This window comes from Lagopus leucura, unplaced genomic scaffold (assembly GCF_019238085.1).
Source record: "Lagopus leucura isolate 7727_CA_CO unplaced genomic scaffold, USGS_WTPT01 Super-Scaffold_100076, whole genome shotgun sequence".
Lineage (NCBI taxonomy): Eukaryota > Metazoa > Chordata > Aves > Galliformes > Phasianidae > Lagopus > Lagopus leucura.
Window position 1 is genome coordinate 422,289 of NW_024962316.1, and position 18,575 is coordinate 440,863.

Here is an 18,575-nt window from a genome sequence, read left to right on the forward strand (position 1 = left end):
AGGCTGTCAGCAGACAGCAGTGGGAGGAGAGGGGCTGGAATGGGAGCGTGGGCCAAGGATGGAGGAATGTGCTCTGCTGCATGCAGGGCTGAGAGCTGTGAGCTCCCTGCAGCCCCTCCACGTGCAGGCTGCATTCGGAGCCAACACACAGAACTGCCTGTGTCCCCATGTGCCATCTGGCGTGTGCATGTGTGAGCCGTGCAGCAAATGTGCTTTAGCTGCGAACTGCGAATGTTGTGCATTTTGCATGAGGTCATTTGACGAGGCGATGTTAGAGGTGGAAGGAAAGAGCGATCCTGCTGCCTCTTCCCTACCTTTTTTCCTTTGTGAGCTAGGAAAACTTGCTGGGAACATCTGTAAAGCCAGAGGAAAATCAAACCCTTCCTCAAGAAGCTCTCAGCTGAGCGGAGCTTTGTGGATTTCCCCTCATTAGGCTCTAAATTACTTCCTTCCTTTTCGCTATTGCTCCTGGATTTGTCTCAAGCCATGGGGCTGCAGGCAGGCACAGGGCAAATCCTTCAGAGCTCTGCTGGGTTTCAGAGTCCGTGCCAGGCTCTGGTGCTGGGCTGGCTGAGGAACCACCATCCATTGCAGTCACTGCATGCAGCTCATCGCCTGCCACCTCTCTGGGAGGGGCTTCATCCCTCCTCGGCGCCAACCAGGAGCTGGGAAGCGCCCGACCCCATCAGCACTGCTCAGGGAGCCCGGCGCCGCTGGGTGGGTGGCACAGGAGGGGTCTCCTTAGGAACGCTTCTGGTCAAGCTGCTGCTCCCTGCTCCACCTTCCTGGGGAAGAGCCCCTGCACTCAAGCAAGGGAAAGAGCGATCTGCCCTGAGCTGAACTCCCTGCTGGAGACAGAAGAGAGATTGCCGCGTGTTTAATTCATGGCCTCAGGATTCTATTTCTGGTAGCTCCAGCCTCGCTGTACCAGGGGTGCACCTCTCAGGCACCATTTCCCTTCTCCTTTGCGTGCATCTCTGCCTGCAGCATGTGCCAAGCTGGGGCTGCTGGGCGGCCTCAGGGGGATGCGTGGGGCGGCAGAGGGGCTGCTGGGCCCCCCAGAGACCTGCCAGAATGCTGAGCACCTCTGCGTGTTCACCTCACTGCTGCTCACTGCAGGGCTCTGATTCTCATCCTAAAAGCAGGGAGCTGAGACACAGAGGTATGGAGGTCACGCGGGAGCTACATTTAGCTCAGTTCCCCTGAATGTGAGATAAGGCTGGGGATGAGCTTTGGGTTAGGTCCAATCCTGTTTCCAGCCTGAGCCTGAACTCACGTGGGGCTCAGTGTCTCCAAGAAGAAGACACAGCCATCACTGCAACCATTCTGTCCCCATCTGTTCCTCCCCTTTCTGTGCCCACCAGTTCACTCTCTGGACAGAGCGACCTGCTCACAGGCAGACGAACCGCAGTTCCAGTGGGCTTTTGCATCACCCACCTCTGACACCACCATCTCTCTGCCTTTTGGTTTCCAAAGGGATTTCCCTTTGGAAAGGGATTTGGGCCAAGGCAAACTGTAAGATATATATTTATATACTTTTTATTTTTTCCTCTCTCTCTCCTGCAAGCTGCTTGAGAGCAAAGTCATTGGCATAGCATAAATAGGGAGCACGCTGGGCGTCTGCCGGCTAAGCTGAATCCCCCTCGCCCCCTGCTGTTTCCAATTTGTAGCCCATATTTTAATTCCCTGTCCCACTGTTCCCTTCCTGCCCTCGTAAAACAGACCGTCCTGCCCGAGCAGTGGCTGGCAAAGCAGCTGCCATTTGCAGCTAGATAATGATGAAGATACTTCGGTTCTCATTGGGGTTCCAACCACAGGAGCCTGGTGCTGCTGGCACCAAAGGACAAAGTTGCTTCTCCTGCTTTTATCCTTCTTTTTTTTTTTTTTTTTTTCTTTTCCCCTCTCCTTTAACTGCAGGATTGTTTTTGTTTCTTTATTTCTGTGTGAACCTCAAATGCTGACCTCTTGGGGATGGAAGAAGGGAAGGACTTGCAATGAAGTGGTCCAGAACGGCTCCTAAAGCATCCCTGCCACACGATAGAGGAGTTGTGGCCAGAGGTGATCCTCATCTCTCTCAATTCCCCAGTGCTCAGTGCATTGACTTTTATGGATGGAAAGAAATGAAAAGCCAAGGGATCTGGCCAGACGGTTGAACACACAGCAGCAGACAACAGATGAAGACTTTCATAGAATCATAGAATCATATAATGGCTCAGCTTGGAAGGGACCGTAAAAGATCATTTTAATTCCAAGCCCGCTGCCACAGCAGGGCTGCCAGCCTCCAGCTCAAGGAGCTCACGATCCCATCCCACCAGGCCTCGAGAGCCCGCAGGGATGGGGCACCCACAGCTCCCTGGGCAGCAGTGCCAGCGCCTCACCATCCTCAGACTAAAAAACTTCTTCCTAACATCCAACTACATCTCCCTTCTTTTAGCTTAAAGGCATTCCCCTTGTCCTATCACTATCAGACCGTCCTAACAATCTGCCTACATTCTGTATGTAACTCCACCTTCTGCAAGGCTGCAATCAGGTCCCTCTGGAGCCTTCTCATGCTGTGCACCCTCAGCTCCCTCCACCTTCCTTCACAGCAGAGGAGCTTTGGCCCTTTGCTCATCCTTGTGGCTCTTCTCTGGAGCCACTCCAAGTGCCCCACATCCTCCTGCACGGGACCCCAGGCTCAGACACAGGACAGACCATTTTCCTGGTTCCTCTCAGCTCCCCAAGGCTGTCCTTCCCACGGACAGACGGACAGGCAGCCATGGAAACTCCCTCATTCTCTTTCTTCATTTGTTGTTCATGAGCTCAAATTCAATAAAACAGTGGGAGATTTGTTAGGATTAAGGTCAAATAAAAAGCGAAAAGGTGATTGGATTTGTGTTATGATTGATTATAGAAAGTGCAGATATTTATAAAGAGCCAACAGGATAACTGTCAAAATGATTCTGTATCAACAAAAAAGTAGAAGATGAGTCAAATGTTTTCAGCGTAGTGGGAACAAGATTAAATCAAATACAATTGATGCAGCAAATAAAGACGCCAATGTTAACAACTGCTATATAATTTCAACTGGTCAATCTCATCTGCATTTATTTATATATATAAAAAGTGCACGTGTAACTTTTTGTTTAAGGATTCTCTGCCAGTTGTAAGCGATGTGAGGGCCGTGGATTAGGCATGCAGTCATCTTGTCTGCCTGTGCAGATCTGATGCACGTCACAGAGCCGGAGCAACAAGGAGGCCACGGTGCCACGATGCCATGGGGACCAGGGAGACCTCCTGCCCTGGGGGCTGCCATGCTGCATTGGCCCTAGGGATTGCCTGCCCCTTGAGCCACTTCTGTCAAAATGCCTTTGCTTTTAAACGGTTCATGAAAGTTGCTGGGTAAAGCAGCACTGGGAAAGCCCAGGAAGCACTGAGTCACGCTGCCTCCCGCAGCAACAAGGGGCTGTCCCCACCACTGCCACCATGGAGCAATTCTTCCTCTGCCAGCCCCAGAAAATCCCACCCGTGGTGGCAGAGGAGCGGCTGCACAGCATGTGAGCCCGCTGCTCCCAGCACCACCCTGCCTCCCTCCTCCTGGCGGCTCTGATTCTCCTCCATCCATCTGCAGGTGGCTTTCTGTTAGTACAGAGCCATTAAAATTCAAGGTCAGATTTGATTCTTTATTGATCATTGCCAGGCAAATTAAAGACATCTTTCTTCTCTTCTTGTGTTACAGTGCCAAGAGGCATCCCACTGTTTGCTTTTACGGGCGGCTGCTGCTGCTGCCCCAGAGTCTCCTTGGATGAGAGCTGCTCCAGCCACAGAGGCTTCGTGTTTCCTGTTATAGAGAGACGCTCCAGGTTTTAAAAATCAGAGGTGATTGCAGCTTGGAAGGCTGTTGGTTAAGAGAAGGTCTGAGGCATAGCTGAAGTCCAGACTGACTGCATGCATCCCTACCAGAAAGGGTCGGGGCTGGGTCCACTGCACTACAGCTCCGTCTGGAAAGAGGGTTTTCCTTTCCCAAAGCACCGGGCTTCAGCTGAAGACCTCAGCTCCGAGAGTCCTGCGTCCCCTCCGCACGCCCTCACTGCCTGTCACTGCATCACAGACTCCTGATGCCAAAGTGAGATCAGAAGATAAAGCCTCTGACAAGTCCTTTTCTAAAGCGTCAGGACAGCATCTTCCAAACTGTTTCTGTTTATACTTTGCCAGTGACTCATACGTTGATATTCTGTCCTGTAGGTTACTTTAAAAACAGGAATAATTGCACAGCTAATTATCATTTGAATTATTCATTTTGTCCTCCTCTTCCTTTCTCCTGGAAGAGGGAGATGCATTGTCAGTTGTGGCTGTCTTTGTGCGACGTGATTAGATGCTCTGTGCGCAGTGATGGGAGAGACCTCATCAAAATCTGCTTCCAAAAACAGAAGCAAGATGAGGAATCTCACAGGTTTCAACAACTTAAAACCTCTCCCCTTCAGACACATAAATGTGCACCTACATATGCACATGAATGCACACAGCTGGATGCTCACACACACGCAAACACCTTCACTGAGCACAACGCCATCCATCCCCGCCATAAAAATAAACCCTGCTTCCCAGCCGAAGAAGAAAGCAGCCCCTAATGAGACTGTGAGCGTGTGGCACATGTGTTTGTGTGTGTTTTCCTAATTATCTCTTTTCAAATAAGATTAAATATCCTTCAAAGCCGGACATCTTTCCAATAGGTGAATGTTCGAACTCCAGGGCTGATGGTAATATGAAAAATTCTCCCTGTCACAGGCAGACAAACAAATTGCAGAGCTGTTGCTGTCCTTTTCTCGGGAAAAACACTGCCGTGAACATCACCTAATTTTGCCAGAAACCTGTGTGAGGGGAGCCCAGCTCTCTTCTCACTCAAGCTCAAGCAAATTCATGAAAAAGATGCGCATGGCATGAAGGAGAAGTGGAGGAGATCGCTTGAGGTGACTGGTGTGCGATTCTGCTTGTCTCAGTCTCAAGGTCAGGGCTCTGCTGGATGGCCTCCATAGCGTGGGCTAAGGGCAGAGCTGGTCAGTGGGATGCTCTGCAGAACCCGCGGCTCCAGAGGCTGCTCTGACCTCCTCTGCTCTTATCCTGGAGAAGGCAGCGCTGCTGTGAACCACGATGCGTTTGTGCAGGGAACAAAGATCCCCCGTTCACTTCACACCTCCTTTCAGAACGTCACCTGATGATATCCATTAACGTGAACAGGCTTGTTCCTTTATCAAGGATTCCTCAAAAAGATCTCAGCTGCCTGGAAAGCTGCGTGTGCACTTCAGACAAAATGTCTGCACTTCACAGTTTTATTTGTTTAACAGGTCTGATAACAGCTCTGCCTATTGCACCAAGAGCCGCCCCACTCAGGCAACAGTTTGTTCCTTTATCGCGCATCAATCTAAACTGATTCCACTCCAGAGACTCAAGAAGGAGGGTGCGCAGTCATGTTATTCTTTTAACTACTTTATGGTGATATCACATTGTCGATTCACTGTATTTAAATCACCAAAAAAAAAAAAGAAAAAAGAAAAAAAAAGACAATCTCTCTCTATACCATTATCCTTTGCTGAGACAAAGTCATGAATGTGTCAGGGAAAGCATTTGTCAAAGCCAACAATCCCACAGTTTTATTTCCTTCTTGTCAGAAGGGAACTGGGCCCTTGTTCAGCTCTCTTACAGGAACCCTGGATGTGCCAGCCTGGATCAAACTATCCCGCCTGCAACACTGCCGACTTCCACTGCAGCACACAGCAGCGCTGCCGTACAGCCAGGCCGCGCCCCCGCCCGCCCCGGGGGGACACCAGGACGTTCCTGCAGGCCGACCCCCCCTCGCCCTCCCCGCATTCGGAGCTGCTGCAGCCTCGGAGCTCACGGCCTCCTCGCAGCCCTGCCAGCACACGGCGCTGCGGACGGGGCCTCGCAGGGCAGAGCAGAACGGACCGTCCCCGCCCCGAGCACCCGCCACGCGGCCCCGGGCCCGCCGGCCTCCCAGACCCGAGCGCCGCCCAGCCCCGCACGCAGCTCCTCTGTGGGCGCGGAGGGGTGCCGGGGGTCCCGGGCCGGGCAGCGGGGATGGAGCTGCGACTGGGGAGGGCTCCGTGCGAGGCGGCTGCGAGGGAAGCGGGGCGCGGGGACAGCGGGGCGGTGCGAGCGGTGAGCTGACGGCTGAGGGGCGGAGGACGAGAGGGACGGGCAGCGTCAGGAGTTCACCGCGCTTGTTCGCGGTTAAACGAGAACTTCCTGTTGCCTCCATTGGCGTTTTGGCATTATGCGCTCGGCAGAATCGTCTCAGCGGGCTCTGCCGGGAGCAGCACAGACGCTCCGCAGCACCTCCGCCTCCACGGCGGGGCCGGGGAGGACCGAGGCGCGAAGCCGAAGCAGCCGCAGCACCGCTCAGCCAATCAGCTGCCGCCACCTGTTCACACCCACCAATCCCGTCCCGCCTTACCTCACGGCGGGGTTATAAATCCCAGCGGTGTCAGGCGGTGCTGCTGGGTGGCGGTTTGGGCGGGACCTGAAGGGTTGTGAAGTTCCAACCCCGCCACCCCAGGCAGCGCCACCAACCTCCATTTCTAATACCAGACCATCCAACCTGGGCCCCATCCAACCTGGCCTTGAACACTTCCAGGGATGCGCCTGCGCTCCCTCCTGAGCCGGCCGAAGCTGGGGCTGCCGGCCCCCCCAGGCCTCAGCGTTGCCGTCTGTGTGGAGACGCGGAACGGCGCCGAGCCGAGCTTCCATCCCGCGGCCCAGCTGCGCGCCTGTCGGCCCCGCTTTGTCCCGCAGCGCGGGGCTCTCGCTCTCAGATGCACGTTCCAGCTTCTTTGGAGTCTTGCGCAATGTGTGACGCCTGGTGACTTTGACGTATCTTTAGCTGCTGGTGCCTTGGACTGGTTCTAGGAGGAATAATAAAGGTAATCATTAATGTTTGTCAGGTCTAACCCAGCCTCGCGTCCTGTGGGATCTCACAGCTGCGCGCAGGGCTAATTCTCCTCATCGCCACCACCTGCGTCCCGCTCCTGGAGGCAGAGGTTTAAATGTACCGTGTAAGCCTGCAGATCTTTGGGTAAAAATAGCAAGAAACCTTGAGCTCCTGTGGTGTTTTCCACAGCAAGTGGGAAACTGCTGTCCTAAATAGGTGGCTTGCCTCTAGGCGCATCAGTGGTAAGATGCAGGGTTATGGGTTTCATTCTGCATCCTGTGAAGCGTGGAATCGTAGAACGGTTAGAGGGGACCCCCAAGATCATCTAGTTCCAACCCCCTGCGACGGGCAGGGACACCTCCCTCTGCACCAGGGTGCTCCAAGTCCCACCAGCCCGGCTTTGTGCCCGTAAACAGACAAACCGTATCTGTCTCCTGAAACTACATAGTAGCCACTCAAAGGAAGACACGGCACCTCTCATCATTTCATTTCTTTGTAGACAACGTTTAAAAGCAGAGCACTCACTGCAGGGTGCAGCTGTGGTTGTGCAGCACTGTGCTGGGGAGGCAGAGGAGGAAGCAGTGCTGTGGGGAGGGAGGGTGGGCGTCCCAAAGTGAAGCCGATGCACAACTTCTGTGTGTTGGTTGGTTTCTCTTTGCCTTGCAGAAAGTCAAAACTACCTTATTTAAAAACATATTTTGAAGCAATTATTTCATTTCTGGGTGACTGAAAGCCTCTCCAGTTTTCTCTTGCCCTGATTTTTATCGTAATTATGAAACTGTCCCATTATCGTATTGTGATGCAGAGCCTTTCAAGTAATGAGGAATTCAAGTGAAGTCTTGATTACCTCCCCTGAGAAGAAAATGTGATGGGGAGGACAGAGGAAGCAGAGGGGGTTAGATACTGACAAGTTTTATAATAATAAAATAGAGGAAAAAAATTAATCGTGGATCCATTAGTGTTAATACAAATGCTTTATGACTCACCTCAATCACTTTACATTATTTAATAACAGAAAGTCATTATTTCCCAGGAAAATTAGGACAAAGCCCATTGAGGAGTTCTGTGTGGTTTTTGTTTTTCAAATGAAAAGTAACTCATGTGAGCTGTGTGGGAGACGTTTTAACCCCTGTCGGTCCCCAGTGTTGTGCTCTACAGGTGCTGGGAGGGATGAACCTGCTGGGCTGTGGAGGTGGTTGCCTGCTTCAGGTGATGGAGGGCAGGGAGCGGTGGTGCTGTGGGAGAGCATCTGGAAATGCTCCCTGGGAGGTCTTGCAGCAGCTACACCCAGCACTTGGCTTTGGTTGTCCCTTGGGTGGGAAGAAGGAGGAGGAGGCTCTGTTGCTGTTACATGCCCTGTTGTGGCTGCCAGATGGTCAGTGTGAGCAGAGGGAGAGCTGGGGGCAAGGAGGGGCAAAGGCTGGCTCTGCAGTCCAGACACCCAGGCACCTCTGCCAGACATGGGCTTCTGCCTCTGAAATTACTTTGTTGTCTTTGAGCTGACCTCACATCTGTCTCCTGTACTTCAGTCTTTCTTGCCTTCTCTCTGTTTCCTGAGAGTGCTGTACTCGTTAATGTTCCTTCAGAAGTGGCTTTTAAATCTTGCAGTCTGCTTCCAGGCCAGCCTTAGGAAAGGACTGTCTTGTCCTGGAAAGGTGTCCCCAGAAGAAAGCAGGGTGCTTTATTCCTGACCAGGCAAACCACTTCCAACTGTACTACTAAAGGAGTACAAGGAGGCCTTCATCTGAGGCTGACCAGGGATCCTCTGTTAATTTCCCTGGCGCAGTGTAAGCCAGCATCATTGCTCTGGGAAAACAGAAGGAAGCATGCAGGGCCATAAGCAGGGTGTTACTTGCACCCAGGCTGCTTTCCCTCAGCCTGTAGCCCATCTGTACCTCTGGCTGTGTGGTGACACAGTGCAGCTGTGACAAGGCTGAGCCCTGTGGCCTGTCGGTTTCTCCATGGGGGGTGAGTCAGCTCCTGCAAGCGGTCTGCAGAATGTAGAGTGTGAGTTGCAAGGGACTGGAGGTGTCTCCTGACATGAGAAGCAGAGCAGAACAAGGATGCTCTCTACTGATGGAGCTTTCCAGGCTGTGGGAGTTTGTCTGCTCTTAAACTGCTGACTGATGAGAATGTGCTCATGCTTGCTGGAAGGCAGATTTTAAACCAGAAGGTTACATGCTACCTGCATATGACCCCATGCATTGCAAGGTAAAGGGATTACACGCAGCTTAATCTGAAAGTCTGGCTCTGTGAGCAACTAAAAACCAGTGATTCAACAGCTATGAAAGTTCATGCTGAAAGCGTTATGTTCCTGCTCGCGTTACAGTTCTGCCTTTTGTCAGTGAAAAGGAATGTGGGTGCAGCAGAAGCCAGCTGCAGTGGCGTTGTGCTGCTTGGGAGGACATCTGAGCCACCTTCTGCAAAGGTGCATCTGAAGATGCATCCCTGCTGAAGGGAGCTGGGTGGGTCCCTGGGAGAAGGACTGCTCCAGGGTTCTTGGATAACCCCCTCCTGAGTCCTGGAGGGGGAACTCAGCTGGGTGATGGCAGGGTGAGATGCTGAGCTGGTGCAGCTGGCAGATGTGATCCAGCACTCCGCTCTTCTGTGCCTCAGTTGTGAGACAAATGTCCTCTTAAGTAGAATGCCATAGGGTATTGAAAAGCACTGCTTCTTGTAAACAGATCCTCTATTTAAACCTGCCTTTCAAATACATTTTATAAAAAGAAAAGCCAAAACAGCGTTTGTCTCATATGTATTTATGTGAATGGTGACTTAACAATCCAAACTGACCTTGAATCTGAAGCATTTGTGATGAGTGTCTCTCTGTGCCCTCAGGTGCTGCTGTCATGAGGCACTTCTCAGGACAAAACCCAGAATTTTCCCCGAAATGGACAGCATCCTGGACAGCAGGTGAGGGAGGAGCTGCTGTTTGCACCTCACTGTGAGGAGCTGAAGGACGGAGGTGGTTTCTGGGGGAGCCCAATTCTGAACCAGGGCCGGGGAAAGTGCTGACTTCTGTTGTGACTCAACCAGTATTTTGAAGGGGAAAAAAACAACCCCTTTCTGTCTAGGAAGAGACCAACTGCTTAATCCAGCCCTGGGAAACACTGTGTAACTGTATCAGCAAGGGCTGGGGAAGCGGGGAAAGCTCCTGCCAGATCGAGGGCATCCCGAGGACGCCTTCACTGCTGTTTGTTTACCCGCCTGCTGTAATTGCTCGAGCTATTTGCTACATGAGGAGCAGAGAAAGTGTCAGAGGCAAACAGGACACCCAATTTTCTGCAGAAAGTTAACTTTTCCAATTGCAATTGAGAGCTTGGTTCTTTTGACCTAATTTCCCATTCCAAGGGTTAACTGCTCTCTGCGGTACGGCGGGCCCTCCAGTGAGTGCAGCCAGACAATGCCATTTAAGTGAATGTTCCTAGCCTACAGAAGTCCTGGAGATAGCTCCATCTTGCTCACAGTAGGTGTTACATTAGCTGCTCAAACCATATTCCAGTAAATTAGAGCTGGGCTGATTTAGACAATCACTGGGTCATTCTTTCCTTCAATTCCCAGTCTCACACAGAGATAACAGCAGCCAGGGGAAAGCAGGGAGGTGGACGAATAGCAGTTTGCTTGCTTATTAGGGGTTAGATGCAGTCTTGAGTCTGTGATTTGCAGAACACAACTGATACCAGCAACAAAAGCCTCAAAGTTAAATGATGCAGTATTTGTTTCAGGTCTAATAAAGACACTTAAACAAACGCCAGGCACTTTCGTCCTCAGAGGCAAGTCGCTGCATTAAAATGCCTTTATAAACCAGTATGAAAGCTGTGGTGAGTAGGAATTTTGAGGTGAAAGCTGGTCACCACACAGCTGGTCTGTAATACAGAGCCCTGGGCAGTGCGTCAGGCCGCCCAAGCCGTGATGTGGGCTGGATGCCTCAAGACACTTGTGTGTGCACTCGTATCCTTTATCATAAACCTTTTGGAGCGTGTTTGTACATCGCCTAATGGGAGAGGAATTTTAGATCAGCCTGTGAATGCAGCAGTAAAATACCCTTATTGCAGTAATGGCCTGACCTGATGGCTGGTGAGAGAGCCCTTCTGAGGTCCTTTTATGTGGTTTGGTGTTCTCTTCAGTCAGAAGCATGTACTACCTGTGCTATTTTGTTCAGGAACTGGGTAAATGGATATCAGGCGTTGTAGCAAGGAGTTCTGCAAGTGTTTGGAGTTCTTTTTTTGGCCCAGTTCAAGCAATCAGTCCAGCAAAATGTTAAGCAAGTGCATAAATAAAATAATCTGCCTCAGTGTCTTCGAGCCAACTGCTTGGAGCTGAGGTGCTACAGTGCAGAATATGGACGGGGGCTGGTGCTGCTCCCAAGGGCAGCCAGGCTGTGACCTCTCTTTTCCGTCACATTATGCTGTCCTTGGCAATATAGAATGCAGCACAAAGCAGTGAAAAGCAGTGACTGCAGATGTGCAGCATCTTCAAGGGAGTAAGGAGCAGGAGGAAGCAGCAGAAGACAGGAGCCAAAGCAATGTGCAAGTGTCTGTAGTTTAAGGGGGAAAAGAGTTTGTTTAGCTCCAGAGGATCAGTTGGTGCTTACCTCAATATTTCCAGCTCTGGTGAGAAATACTGTATTTCTGGAGGAACTTTCTAAGCTTCAGTGTACAGATAGAAAGGGCACCGCACAGGAAGGACTATTTCTCTATCTATTCCCATTGCTCTCTTTTAAAATTCACTATAATGATGTTGCTATGACCCAGGCCTCTATATCATGTGCTCCAGGTAAGGCAGATTGATGTGTAAGTACCTGAGTTTATTACAGTTGAAAGACCTTTTGAAAACTCAGGGGGAGGGAGAAATTGTGGGATCTAATCTACTGTCCCTGGGGGAGAAAATTAGCCCACGGAGAGTGCTAAATGATACAGTGGCGTTTGGATACAGAAGGAAGAGTGCGTCATTTATGAAGTGGGTCAGCTCCATGTGGGGAGAGGACTGAGGCTGAGTGGGATTGGGCAGCAAAGCCCCAGTTCTCCGCATGCCACCCTCTCAGGATGGTAGAGAATCTCCTTAAGTCCTGTTGTATTTGTGTAGTCCTGGGCTGCAGCATGCAGTCCTCTCTGCTCTGATGCTGTGAGGTACGACCAACCCGAGCACAGGTCTTTGGGACCAGGTGGGGGAAGAGCAATGGGGAGTGTGCGTCAGCAGGCACAGAACCAGATTAGGGATTTGCTGGGAATTATGTGAAAACCCCTCACCTCCCCACAGCCTGCTCCCCGCATGTTTTCAGGTCTTCAGTGCAGAGACTGAAGACTTCTCCCACTCCGTTACACCAAAAGCCTCCTCTGAGTCTTTTGTGACTCAAAGTGACCCTCCTCTGCTGCCTGTTCTGGCAGTCAGGAGCAGGTGAACCTAACAGGTCAGGGTGCTGCAGTTCCTAATTACAGCGGTGAAGATGTTTTGCTACAAGGTAGTTGTGAAGTTACAAAGGAGTTGATTCTCGCGTGGTGTTTAAAACTGACCAAGGTGGCTGCGTGGTGTGACTTTGTGCACCAGCAGTTACCCAGGGCCCAGGCACCAGCCGGGTCATCGCTCCTTTCCCCTTACTGTCCTTGCATGGCAGCTCACATGCCTGTGAGCTCCTGCTGTTTGAGCTGGTAGCTGTTCCAGTCCAGCATCAATGATGAACTCTGCTTGCATTGCTCCTATGAAATCTAGACCTCCAGCATGAGTCTGGCCACTGCAGCAGCGGCATTTCCCCTGCAGGCAGCATTTCCACGCAGTGACGCTGAGCTCTGCCAGCCCCAGGGAAGCACTCTGCTAATGGAGGCAGGGACTTCCAGGGGCTGATGTGGCCACGTGGGGATTCTTGGTGGCACGGCTGCTTTGATCAGGGACTGGACCTTTTAACAGAAGTTGGAAGCGCAGATGTAGCCCGAACTGCATAAACTGATAAAAATAGAAGAGCTTCTTAAAATATGGTGTAATTACTGTGAAACTGATTGCCACAGGAAGCCACTGACAACAGGCACTTAAAAGTCACCAAAGGAGTGGACACTTCTACAAATGGCAAAAATATGTAAAAATGTGTTAGCTAATGATGACAAAATTTGCTGCAGGCTTATTAAGCCATGCCTTTAAGCCAGTCTTTTTCTGGTACAGTCCATAATGGTGCTTAATTTCAGGAGGGAGTGGAGCAGGCAGACATCGTGACTGGTGCAGTCGGCAGCCACTCCAAGGGCAGCGTCTGAGGGCCTGGTCATTGTGCCATTAGCTGCCTCAGTGTACAGCTCTGCTACCAAGCCTCCCCCCTCTCTAGTGCAGAAATCTGTGCACTTTGTGATCAATAAAAGTGGGAGCACAGAGGTGAAACCACAGTTTTCTTCCCCCTTAAGAGGAATACATTTCCCAGATCATTACATTTTTGGTTCATGCACTGAGGGTTTCTCTCCCTGGGAAGTTTTTACGGTAGATTGGATCTGATCATTGAAAAACTCATCTGGAAAACAGGTTAGATGTGAGTCTGAAACGCTTCCCCCCTCCCTCCCTGCTTCCCCTTCTTTCTTCTCTGTACCCCCAGGATGCTGAGGCTGATGATAGTTTTAGAAGGTTTTAATTATCATTTACTGGCTAGACGTAGTCTCAAGCCTCTCTTTCTGGATTAATCTCCTAAAGATCTAAATCAGGATGTTGGGGAATGAGAAGGTAGCAGTAGCTGAAGAGGAGATGGTGGCAGGCTGAAATCCTACTGTGGCCTTCTCAGTGGAATTTAGGGCCAGCAGCACTATGGGCATCAGCAGAGCAGTCCTGGCAGGAGGAAACCTCTCTTTGCTTGGATTGAGCATGCTGAGCAACGTTCCTAGCAGCTGTGCACCTCTGCAGGGGTCTGTGCTGAGTTCTGTGCAGGCATGGAGGAGACCATCCTTGCCTAAAAGATGCAATGGAACAAAGGTGAGGCTTTCATGGCCAGGAGCTCGGGACAAAGTGAAGTCTGGCACAGCAGCAGGCTGCTGAAAGCCGCTTGCACACAAAGGCATGCCCAGCCAGTACCAGAATGCTCTGAGAGCTCTGGAGGTTAGTTAGAATTAACAAGTGAAAGCTGCCCTGTCAGTGCCTGCTTTTATTCCCTGCACAGCAAACACTTGCTCTGGTTATAAACGGATCCGTGAAGAATTTATTTCTTCTGCTGTTTCTGGGTTCTGTATTCCCCTGTCTACATTTTTGAGCACAGAGGGGTATCATTCTTGCTTTGTGTTTTGCTGTCCATCTCCTTCCTGTGCTCTTTTTCTTTCCCTCCTACAGCAGAGCCATTTAGGCATCCATAAAACTCCAATAAAATTTTCTCTCCCACATACTTTCACAAGAGCAGAAAAATGTCTGCTTCGCTTCACAGGCATCTTGGTGTGGGGGGATGGACTTTATATTCCAAAAAAAGTGAACAGCAAGTAAAATAAGCACAGGGAGAAAGGGCAGCTTTTGTGGAGTTGATGCACTCCCACCAGCTCACCTTCAGAGCAATTATGCCATGTAAATCTCCTTTTTGCAGAAAGATCCAAAGAGAGCCAAAAAAAGTGCTGGGCATTTTGTCCCATGTCCCGAACAGGGAAACAGCCTGGCTGCAGACCAGATGCTTGAGCATGGAAACATATTTAAACCACTGAATAAGCAGGGTATAAACAAGGATTTTCAAACTTTGGTGCTTTTAGCAACTCCAGGCAGTGAGAATTAGAGTCTACAGTTATTAGGTTCCCATCTGGTGGCTTCTTTATGAAGGAATGATATTTGCATGCTTCCAGCAGAGAAAAGCTGTTTTTAGCTCAGATAAAATGGAACATTTTGTGATGGTATGGGAAATAACAGATGATGCTGATTTTAGCAACTGGGGTTGTAGGTTTCACCAGCTGCCCTTTAAAAAAAAAAATAGTTATCTTTAAGTAACAGGAACCAATGTTTTTCCTAGTACTCTTAACACCGTTGGCTTGGAAGACTTCAGTCAGAGGAAATGAAGGCGTCTCATGGGCAAAGAAAATAATCCACAGGCAAATTGTCAGGTTCTCTTTTTTGGATATGTTGCATTTTTTTTTCTTTTTAATTTCAGTAAGATGCAGAGCTGGTGTAGCCATAGGTAACCAAAGTGCAGACGGGCCTCATAATTTTCTTTCTTGTAAGCGCAGTTAGCAGGAAGGATTCGCAGCCACTGCATTGCTGCTGCAGCATTGTTAATATTCCAAAACACGCAAGGCAGGAGCGGTGCAGATTAACCTAGGAGGAAGCTGGTGCCTGGCTTGTTTTGAAACATAATTTCCCAACACTGCAAACTGAATGTGATTCGGGAACCAGACACAGCTTTTTAAACCACCCTGTTCTGCTGCTGCCAGCTTAGAGCCTTAAGAACCATAAATACAGCTTGGGCAACAACTGAACCACACCGCTGCTCAGGCACAAATGCTCTCCCACCCAAACAGCTGCTCTGCTGTCGCAGCCAGAGGAAGAGGAAAGCAACGCCCAGCAGAGCTGCAGCAGGAGGCAATGCCCAGGCTAGAACAGCTCTAACATTGCACTGCTCACAACCATCTTGGCTCAGCAACTACAGTGTAATTAAGAATGGGAGGTATGGTGTTTTGCTAAGAGGCAATGAGGAGTATAGCTGTGTTTTAATTTCAGCAACAGACACATCTATCTGAAAGTGTGTGCAGACATCCCATCTGAAGCCCAGCAGCCTAGGCACAGCAGCTTTGGTATTGCACTGCACAACTCTGTGAGGGTGGCATTTTCTATAGAAACATGAGCTATTTGCTGCCCTCTGGTAGCTGAGTGCTTTAGAAAAAGGTACATCTGTTATTCCCAGAAGTAATAGCTGGTCTGCCTCTGAGTCTCATCAGATAAGATCCCTGGGGTGTTGCTAGGTTCGACTAGGGATGCTGTAATGGCATTTGGGGGAAGGTTTGCCTTTGCCCTACTCCTCTGTGAGAAAGGAATGCGCAGCTCGTGGCAGGGTTGAGACTTTTGCTGGTGGCTGTGTTGCCCAAGTGAGCCCATGATTGGGAACTCCCATAGTAGAGCTTTTCTCTTGCTGGTGTCCTTTCGGTAGAACAGCTTTTGCAACAGCGAAGTCCAACTCCTTGCTTGTACCTACATAGGACTATGCCTGTAGGCTGCCAAGATGAGACAGCCCTGACCCTCTTCTCTGCAGCACCTCTGACTTGCTGGCCAAGGTTGCTAAGGGAGAGCTTGGGACTATGGGGCTGCCACTGTCAGGGAGAGGGCCCTACGTTCTCTGAGTGCCTGCAGGAGCAGCAGGCCCTGTCCTCCACCCTGCTCCTGTCTCCTCATCTCCCTACCCCGGATCAAACCCTTCTGCCAAGCACTCTAGCCTTGGGCTGGCTCTTTGCTGTAGAACCTGCCTTCTTTCAGGACCCTCCTGGGCAGTGAAGTGCTGTTAGCTTTGCTGGCGGTACCTGGTACCTTGATGGTTGGACTGGATGATCTTGTAGGTCTTTTCCAACCTTGGTGATTCTGTGGTACTGGAAACAAAGTGAGGCTGCAGCACAAGGCTGTGAAAACCCAGCTGCAGCCTGGTAGGGCAGAGTCAGTTCTCTGCAGCATAATATTGAGGGTGGTTTGGTTAAACTCCTTTTCCTGCCTCCTCTAGGATTTCCTGTTTGTGGATAAACACGAGAAGCAACAAGGCTGTTGTTCTGAATGGCCTAGAATTGCTCTTCCCAGAGATAGGAAAACCTTGACAGCGTTCAAGAGCTCAGATGAGTATGTGTGATCTGGACCCTGCGGGTTGCCTCCTTCCAATTCTTGTCAATGGAGAGTCCTGAGACACTGAACTTATTTCATCTCTATCCACAGCCCAGCAGATCCCACACTTTGCTTGGGGCTGGCTGGGCTGCTCTGCAGATGATCTTGCGATGTTATGACAGTACAGAGAGCGGTTATTCCAAGTGCTTGCCAATCACCAGACTGCTGCCAGTCTGTGTCAAATGAAGCATCCCAGGCCCTGTCACATTAAATCCAGCAGCTCTTTCATTTGGAGCAGAACAGTGTGTTTATTTGTGTTCCCTCCTCTCCTTTTGGGATGCCACACTCAATCATCTCAGGGGTTTGGTCTGCCTGTAAGCACAGCAAATCTCAGCACCCCTTAAAGGGCCCCTCATCTTGTGGCAAGCAATGCTGCTGAGTTCTTTGCTTGGTGTTAATTTGCTAAGAGTTGGGTATAAATGAGGTGGAAAGCATGAAATATTGTTATTATAGAGAGCATCGTTTCAGACGAGTCCAGTGACCGCTGCTGACATTCACACCAGTTCAAGGGCAAGATGTCTCAGACTGATGAATCACACAGCTGCTGTACCCTGTTCTAAATAGATGCAGGGTAGTGGCACTTCTGCTTGCACAGCCAAGGCTGTGTAACACCTCCATTTCCATGCCTTCAAAATGGGAGGGACGAGGGGAAGGGCAGTCTCTGCGAAAGGAAGATGAAGCCAGGTGTCCTGCTGGGACCATATGGAGGGATGGAAATGAGAATGCTGGGTCGTGTGGCTTCGGATGACGACACAGAGTCTGCTTGCTTTGTCCACAAGCATGAGGGCACCGAGCTGAAATTTTCTGAGGCAGTATTGTGTGCTCCCACTGTTTCTCCGAAGCAATCAATGCTCCTGTTTCCTGCAACACCTGTGCAACGCCACCAACCAGGAGAGTGTGGCAGCAGTCACCTGGAAAGGCTGTGGTCGTTTGGATCGTGGCTTTTCTGGCTGTGTTCATACTTGGGCAGCGGTGACCTCATGGCTCCAATTGTCCAATTCATACAGAGGCTGCAGGTGGAAGGTGCAGAGAAAAGTTGGGCAAGAATGGGGAAAAGAAGGGAAAGAGATGATGATCTGTCTGGAAACATGAGTGCAGTAAGGAACTGAGATTCTTCTTTCATCAGTTCAGATTCCCTCTCTCTGCAGGAAAGCTGTGTGAATCAAATCCCTGTGTGAAGACTGGTCAGCTTCTGTTGCTTTCATAGCTTGGGAGAAAAGAGTGTTTATTCATTTATAACGTAGCTACATAAGGGGTGATTCATTTTTGTCATTACTCGGTGTTTAATTTGCCTTCTGCAGGATATGAATTCAGATGTTATGATGGTTTTGCTCCTTTACAAGAATTAAAAGCTCTTCCAACCATTTGACAGAATGAAGTCTGCGAGCCAAATTAACTGAGTTTCCTCATTGCTGTTGTCACTTTGCATGCTGGCTGAGAGCTCTTGAATTCAGCCCTGTTCCTTTACAAAAAACATATTCCTTACCTTTCTTGCAAGGAGCCCCGAGGCTGATTAAAAGTGAGAGAGGTTTTAGCTGTGAACTTTCTTCCACTTGAAGAGTGGCTGTTATCTGCAGCTGCTTCACGAGATAGTTTCTGGTTATTTCATGGTTGTTCTGCAAATTCTTGGGGAGAGTTTTCCAACGGACACGTGGACGTTCCTTTAAGGAAGAAGTATCCCTACTGTCTTTAAGGACAGCCTTACAACAGAACCTTACACCAATCCCCATCTGAGACATCACCTCCATACCAGTGTCTCTTTAAGAAATCCTAGTGATAAATCTAGCTTCATTATCCAACGTAACCAACAGTCAGCCCAGTGACTTCCTTTGCTTTCATTATACGGAACAGA

General features: G+C 50.1%; 1 long non-coding RNA gene across 1 annotated transcript; it reads left to right on the forward strand.

Annotated features, from left to right (window-relative positions):
* The first annotated feature begins 6,767 nt into the window (after window positions 1-6,767).
* Window positions 6,768-18,087, forward strand: LOC122188740. Its single transcript, XR_006181639.1, has 3 exons — window positions 6,768-6,917; window positions 9,764-9,838; window positions 16,569-18,087. It is a non-coding gene; the product is annotated as an uncharacterized LOC122188740 (long non-coding RNA).
* Window positions 18,088-18,575: the final 488 nt, after the last annotated feature.